Genomic DNA, 8004 nt, shown 5'->3' on the forward strand with positions numbered 1-8004 from the left:
AGCGCCTACACTGGAATTCCTACACTCCCAACTGATCCTTTTTTCCTCGAACGAGGTTTAACTTTCTGAAGGTTGAAAATCATAAAGCACAAGATAATATGAAACAAAAAGGAGGGAAGAGGGAGACGTACTTACAGAACTATAGAATTGAAAGAAACATTTTAATGTTGAAGCCCCCCAAAAAAGTCTGGATTACTAACTCCTGAGAGAGTTGACTGGCTTGAGTGACATACATTAGCACCTGCCTCCTCAAGCTGATCTGTTTGTTGGTTGCTACGTGCATGGTGATAAAATATCCTTTAGGGTGGGGTCAAAAATTATATTACCCCCTTATAGCACATCTGTGAATACTGGACTTTTGGACAAATTACTGTAGTTCACTAGGCCTCTGCTGTCAGAGGCTGCTTCCCAAATACCAACTTTGAACCTAGCCCTACCATATGGACGCATGGGGTCAATGAAAAATCATGTCCACGGGGCCCCAAAGCACGAGGAGGTCTGGCAAAAAGTGACAGGTTTTATCCAGGCTGCCGAAGAGAAATGTACTGAGGATAGAAAGACTAAGGAGTTGCACGCCTTTGGAACGTGTCTATGGATCAAAATGCACTCTAGCAGATTCTTGAGAGAGCCCCTGGTGGCCATGTTAACCTTGGCACTGTTATCATTAAACGGCTATGCTCATTTCTGGCACCTAACATTGGACACATTGACAGCAATGGGGTTGATGGAAGAGGAAAGAATCTGTTTTGCAGTTTTTAAAAAAAACAGTTCTCAGATTTCTCAGGCCGCTTGAAATCATGCCAGGGAAATACTTGATTTCAGCATTCTTAAGCTCTGCGATGATGCTGCAAGTGGTGTCCCCCACGTGTGATGATGTATTTCAGGGCCAGAGTTTTCTCAAGATGTTCCAAGCCTGCAGGCTCCTGATCCTTTTTCAAATTATGAAGACGATAGTATCCCAGTGAGAGTTGTGATTAGTCTAAACTCCCCACAGCTGTGAAAGATGAATGTACAAATTCCAATAAAGATTCTGCGTGTTCTGGACTGCATTTACCTACATGACATCGAGGCCTAACTCAGGGACCACTTAGGAGAACCAGAGCTGCCTCGATGCTACTCCATTTCTTTCAGAGCATCAGCTGCTTGGAGGCTGGCAACCGTTCGGGGAGGACGCCTCCCTCACACCACTGCCACTGCTCAGCACTGGGTGTTTACATAGAAGGTCTGTGATGTGTGGGGAGAAAAGCAGGGCTGGGAAAATTAAACCCAAGTACATGGGAATTCAAAGAGGCCTTGCAATTTATTATGTGAAGAGCCAGGAGGATTATAAAACACCTTCTAACTGAAGGGGTTGGCCTGAAGTTGTGTGGAACAACAGAACCAGCTGTATCACCACATCTAACTCGCTCAGGTGCTAGCAAGAAGGCAGGCTCGGAGCATTCCTCAGTTACTTGGAAGAGCCAACAAGGTTTTGTTTCTTATTTGGACACCTTTACCCTACAATACTTCCTTGGAATACTAAGTAAGTGCAATAATACATGCCATGCCTCTTTTACCATATTGAATAATTGAATCATCTGAAGACACCTGGCTAAACTCCTTCTGAACATCTGACACTCAGCATGCTTTCCAAGACTGGTAAAGAATTGGGGGAAAAGTTCTCACATCATTGTCCATACCTATTAACAATTATAGAGGTAATAAATAAGATTCCTCACTTTGAGAAACAAAAGAAAAATACCAAAAATATACACATGTACAGTATTTTCCCCCTTATCCATGATTTCACTTTCCTTGGTTTCAGTTACTTGTTGTCAACTGTGATTCAAAAACATTCCATGGAAAACTTCAGACAGAAATGACTTGCAAGGTATAAGCTGCATACAGTCTGAGTAGCACGCTGGAATCGCATACCGACCTGCTGCGTCCCACCCGAGATGTGAGTCGTCCCTTCGTCCCGTGTGTCCGCGCTCTGTGCGCTGCCCACCCGCTAGCCACTTAGTAGCCGCCTCGGTTATCGGATGACTGTCGAGGCATCGCAGGGCTTGTGTTCAAGTGGCTTTTATTTTACTTAATAAGGCACGAGAGCAGTGATGCTGGCAATTCTGATATGCCAAAGAGGAGCTGTAAAGTGCTTCCTCTAAATGGAAAGGTAGAGTTCTTAATAGGGTACCGTATCATCTCACATCGCCACGAAAAGAAGGGTGAGCACAGTACAATGACGTATTTTCAGAAACAGAACTACATTCAGCTAACTTTTATCACAGCATATCATTACAATTATTATGACTAATTTATTATTAGTAGGTGTTGTCAAATTTTGTTGTGCCTAATTTATAAATTAAACTATATATAGGTATGGATGCCTAAGAGAAAACATAGTATATGTAAGGTTCTGTACTATCTGTGGTTTCAGACATCCACTGGGGGTCTTGAATACATCCCCACAGATAGGATGGGACTACTGTTTTTTTTTTCTATTATGCTCTAACATGATTTTCATGAATGCAGAATATTCTAAAGCTATATATAACATACATAGCTTTATATGGATTGTATATGATTATATATAATCGATCATGTACATTCACTTTCATGGTTTAGAGTCCACTGAAACACACCAGGTACAACTCCTGTCATCTGGAGATTTTGAACGGTGCACTATCATTTTACAGTTTATCACACGGTCATATGCATATGCAATACGTGCATTGCTCCTTGTAAAGAGACTTCTCCCTCTCTCTAAGGCACAGTAGAAATACAACACGACTGAAGTCAGGAGTCTCGGTGGAGAGCTGCATGAGCTATAAACATTGTGAAAACACCAACTTCAGGATGATGCGTTAAAATGGGAAGGCGGAAGTGGAAGAGGAAGGACACAAGCTGCGACTGTTACAATTATACAAACAACACACACAACTAGAAATGCTTCCTCTTTTATCATTTCGCTGTCCTTTATGCTAACCTTCTACAGGCTCATAGATTCTTTCAACTAGAGTTGACCCTTGATCAACATGGGTTTGAACCATACAGGTCCACTTAAACGTGGATTTTGTTTTCAATAAATCCCTGGACGGTTTTCCATCACAATCTGGGAGTCTGTGGATGCAGAGGGCCAACTGTGTGCATTGACCCAGCATTTTGTATTTGGAAACTTGAACATCCACGGATTTTGGATCTGTGGGCGTCCTGAATAAATCCCCTGCAGACATCAAAGGACGGCTAAGTTTTTGAGGAGTCAAAAGTTGTAAACGAAGATCTTTCCTTTTTTAATAATTATTTTATTTTTCAATTACAGCTGACATACAATATTATAATAGTTTCGGGTGTACAATCCAGCGATTAGACATTTATATAACTTACAAAATGATCACCCTGATAAATCTAGTTCCCATCTGGCTCCCTAAACAGTTATCACATTATTGATGTATTCCCTCTGCTGTACTTTACATCCCCATGACTATTTTGTAACTACCAATTTGTGCTTCTTAATCCCCTCACCTTTTTATGCAGCCTCCCAATACTCCCACCCCTCTGGCAACTGTCAAAACTTATGAGTCAGTTTGTTTTCTTTGTTCCTTTCTTTTGTTTTTTAAATTCCACGTATAAGTGAAATAATATGGTACTTGTCTCTCTCCCTGACATTTCACTCAGTGTAACACCCTCTAGGTCCATGTATGTTATCACACAATGTAATTTTTCATTCTTTTTTATGACCAAGTAATATTCCATAGTATATATGTACCATTTGTCTATTAAGTTACTTCTATGTCTTAGTTGTTGTAAATAATGCCACAATGAATATATAGATACATGTCTTTTAAAATCAGTGTTTTGGGTTTCTTCTAATAAACACCCAGAGGTGGAATTGCTGGGCCCTTCTTTGTTTCCTGTTACAGCCATTGTTTTAAAATTTTGTCTGGTATAAGTATTGATACCCCAGCTTTTTTGTTTGTTTCTTTGTTTCTATTTTCATGAAGTATCTTTTTAATCCCTTTATTTTTTATTATTTACTCAACTTCTTTCCACCTTAAGTGAGCTTTGGTTGTAGGTCCTTACTTTTCATCACTTTGCATATTTTGCACCAGTCCCTCTGGCCTGAAAAGTTTCTGTAGAGAAGTCAGCTGATAGTCTTATGGAAGCTCCCTTGTAGGTAACTGTTTTTCTCTTGCTGCTTTTAAGATTATCTCTTTGTCTTTAAACTTTTGCATTCAAATTATGATGTGTCTTGCTGCGGGCCTCCTTAGGTTCATCTTGTTCGGGACTCTGTGCTTTCTTGTGTGTCTATTTCACCAAGTTAAGAAAGTTCTCTGTCATTATTTTTTCAAATAGGTTTTCAATTCCTCTATTTCTCCTCCTTCTGGCACCCCCATGATGCAAATGTTGGTACGCTTGAAGTTGTCCCAGAGACCACTTAAACTACCCTCATTTTTTTTGGATTTTTTTTTTCTTTTTGCTGTTCTGATTGGTTGTTTTCCACTATCTTATCTTCCCAATTTCTTCTTTGATCCTCTGCTTCATCTATTGATTCCCTCAAGTGTATTCTTCATTTCAGTTATTGTATTCCTCATTCTGACTGGTCTTTTTATCTGTTTTATGTCTCCATTTTTATCTTTCCTATATCTTAGTTCTTACTGAGTTAATCTATTCTTCCCCTAGGTTCGTCGAGCATCCTTATAACCAGTGTTTTAAACACTGCATCTGGTAGATTGCTTGTCTCCATTTTGTTCAGCTCTTTCTCTGGAGTTTTATCCTGTTCTTTCATTTGGGACATATTTTTTTTACCTCCTTATTTTTGGCTGACTCCCTGTGTTTATTTCTATGTACTAACTAGAGCTGCTACATCTCCCAGTTTGGGTAGAGTGGCCTCATGTAGTAGATGTCTCATGGAGCCCCGTGGCATAGCCTCCCAGGTTATGTGTGCCCTCCTGTTGTAGTTGAGCCTTAACTGCTATAGGCACGTCAAATGGGAGGGATTAACCCTCAGGTCAACTGTCTGCAAGGACCAGCCACAACTACAGCAGTGGAGCTGCTGTGCCCTGGCTAACCCCATGAGGCAGAACTCGCATCCGTGGGGCACTGGTGCCCACCAAGTCTGCCCTTTGAGTGTGTCACTCATGGTGGTGGCTGGGAGGTACTGTGGGGTGGTATGAAGCTTTACACTGGGTGTGCTGGCTTGAGCCTCCCAGGAGGTACAGGCCAAGGTCAGCTACTGTCTGTGCCCTGCCTGGGGCCACCAGCTTGAGACTCAAAGTGATATGCAAATGGTTGCCACTTGGGCTTCACTTGGAAGTACCTGGGAGAGGCCAAGTTGCAAACTGAGGCTGGCTGCCTCTAGTGGCTGGTTTGGAACCATTTAGCAAGAGGTATGGAGCACACTGAGGCCAGATGCTGATTGTCTGGTGTTTGTGAACCTTTGAGAAATTTTAGGAAAGTCCACAGCATGGGCCAAGAAAGGCCATTTGTATGGAATATACACTGGAAGCAGCTTGGGTGGGCCCGAAAGTTGGTTGAGGTGAGGTCTCAGGGAATCATCAGGGTGGCGTAAATAGTAGTAGTCAGGTTGATGGAGACTCAGATATGGCCTCCATCTGTTCCTATAAGGGAGAGCTCCCAGTAAAGGGACAATGGCTTCTGCCAGCACTTCAGTGGGAGAAAGCTGCCCCTCCAGCCCTCACCCTGGAGCCAGAAAATTCAGTTCCTCCCCATATGTCCCTGATGCTTTTCAAGCTGCTGCCCCAGTGCTGGAGCTCAGAGCAAGTGAGTTTGTCAGCAAGTAAGCCCATTCACAGGCCCTTTAAGAAGAATTTCTGGAACTTCAGAAACCTTCTGTCTCACTCAGCCATAATCTCCACTGTTTTTCACAGCCAGAAGTTGTGACTCTTCTCAGTACTGGAACCCTGGGCTGGGGAGCCTCGGGTGGGGCTGAAACCCCTAGCTCCTCAGGGGGAACCTCCACAGATGAAATGGTCCTCCCAGTTTTCAACCACCACATGTGGGTGTGGGACCTGCTCATGTCGCACCTCCACCCCTCCTGCCAGTCTCAACATGGCTTTTCCATCTGTCCTTAATTATAGGACTTCTGTTCAACTAGATTTCAGGTGGCTCTCAGTGGTGGTTGTTCCATAGTTTAGCTGTAACTTTGATGTTGTCATGGGAGGATATAAGTACCTCATTTACCTTCTCCACCATCCTGACCAGATGCCGCCAAAAATACAGAGGTATATGTCAATTATACTGACATATACCACCTCGGATTTCATTTTTTCTAAGAAAAATCAAATCATTAACTTAAGCCTGTTAAACAGGATGGCAACTATGCATTATTCCCCCTGGAACCATGTTGCAAGAGCAACTTCAATATCAAGTGGCTTATTCGTGTTTTCAGCTGAAGGACAACTCCAAGTACAATCACCCTATGAGGCAACTTGGGAAAAAAAGAAACTTTGAAAAATTGAGTGGGAATCATAAAATATGCCAGAATTCTAGTCGCTACAACAAAGCTGCAGGAAGAATAACCAGAGCAGCTCTACAGGTAAGGAGAGTTTTCCTTGCTGGGAATATTCAAGGTGGTCTGATAGTAACATTAGTGGTGTGCAGGTAATGTTTCACAATCAGCTCTTAAAGGGGAAAAGGCCATATTTTGTAGCATTTGCAATTTTCCTGGTGTAAATACATCAGTGAAGGCTGATTTCAAGTTACCTAAGTACATCACTAAATAGGAAATTAAAAAGAGATTCACAATAGCAAGTCATTGTATAGTATTTCAGGTACAATAGATGTAAATAACCTCAACAGCATAAATTACAGTAAATGCAGTGAAATAACTAGACCATGGTGATTTTGAGTATTATTTTTGGTTTTAGCCCAATTATAAGTTTATACAATTTAATTTTTAATAATGATTGCATCTAATAACTGGCGCCCAAAACTGGTGAAAATTTAAAGGTGGGCGCTAATGAGCAGGCACCCTTTGCTCAGCACACCACTGCAGGTTGCTCTTCTTGGACATTTATTTGAATGAAGCTACTAAATCATCTGGATCAAACTATCTCCGTTTTCCAAGGGTGCCAATCTCTTTACTACCCCCCTTTAGAAATACTCAAAGTCCAGTTTACACCGGGCATAGTATTTATAGGAATACCATTAAATGACAATACATTACATTTGTATCAAGCATTACACTTTTCAAAGTCATCTTTTATGGTAGGGTGGGACAGCCTTACCTGGCATAATGAATTTATATCGGTAAGAGCATTTTAGTGCGTAATGGACGAAGAAAGAGTTCTGGGAGCTATTTGTCTAAGAACAGGATTGGGGAATGAAGCTGGGAGCAACGCGAGGAAGCCCAAGGCTGGTCAGCTGAGCGCGCGCAGCGCGGGGCATCGCGTTGCTCTGCAAACCACCCGGGGCTGCCTGGATGCCAGGAGAGATTCCGGGTTCCCTCCAGGAAATGGCTCCAACACTCTGCAAGGTGGACAGAGGGCTCTCCTCCCTCTCTGCTGTTTTCTGATTCTAACTTTATAGAGATTGACTAGAACTCAGTGTTTCTGATGGGGGAAAAAAGTTCGAAGGGGATATGCTCTAAGAGTTCTTCCAAAAAGCTAAAATTATTAGAGCTATAACATTCAAATATTCTCCTCCTATCTCACAGAACAGCTTTGCAATGTATTTCACCCAATCCCAATGTTACTGTAGCAGCCACTTGTGCACAGATTCCATATAGATTTCACTGCTGAAATTAACATCAACAGTAGTCGTGGCCGAGTGGTTAAGGCGATGGACTAGAAATCCATTGGGGTCTCCCCGCGCAGGTTCGAATCCTGCCGACTACGGGAAGCCAACCTTTTGCTAATAACACTTGTTTTCCTTTTACAGCGTTCTCCACCACTATCCGCAGAAAATTTAAGGATTTCTTGAACAGCTGGAGTACTACACGGACCCCAATGGGCCCCGACAAGGAGAAAACAAAAGAGCTTGGGAGTCGTGACTGTAGTGACAACC

General features: G+C 42.3%; 1 non-coding gene across 1 annotated transcript; it reads left to right on the forward strand.

Annotated features, from left to right (window-relative positions):
* Positions 1 to 7753: 7753 nt before the first annotated feature.
* Positions 7754 to 7835, forward strand: TRNAS-AGA (transfer RNA serine (anticodon AGA)). The gene has a single exon. It is a non-coding gene; the product is annotated as a tRNA-Ser (tRNA).
* Positions 7836 to 8004: the final 169 nt, after the last annotated feature.

This window comes from Desmodus rotundus, chromosome 8, assembly GCF_022682495.2.
Source record: "Desmodus rotundus isolate HL8 chromosome 8, HLdesRot8A.1, whole genome shotgun sequence".
Taxonomy (NCBI): Eukaryota; Metazoa; Chordata; class Mammalia; order Chiroptera; family Phyllostomidae; genus Desmodus; species Desmodus rotundus.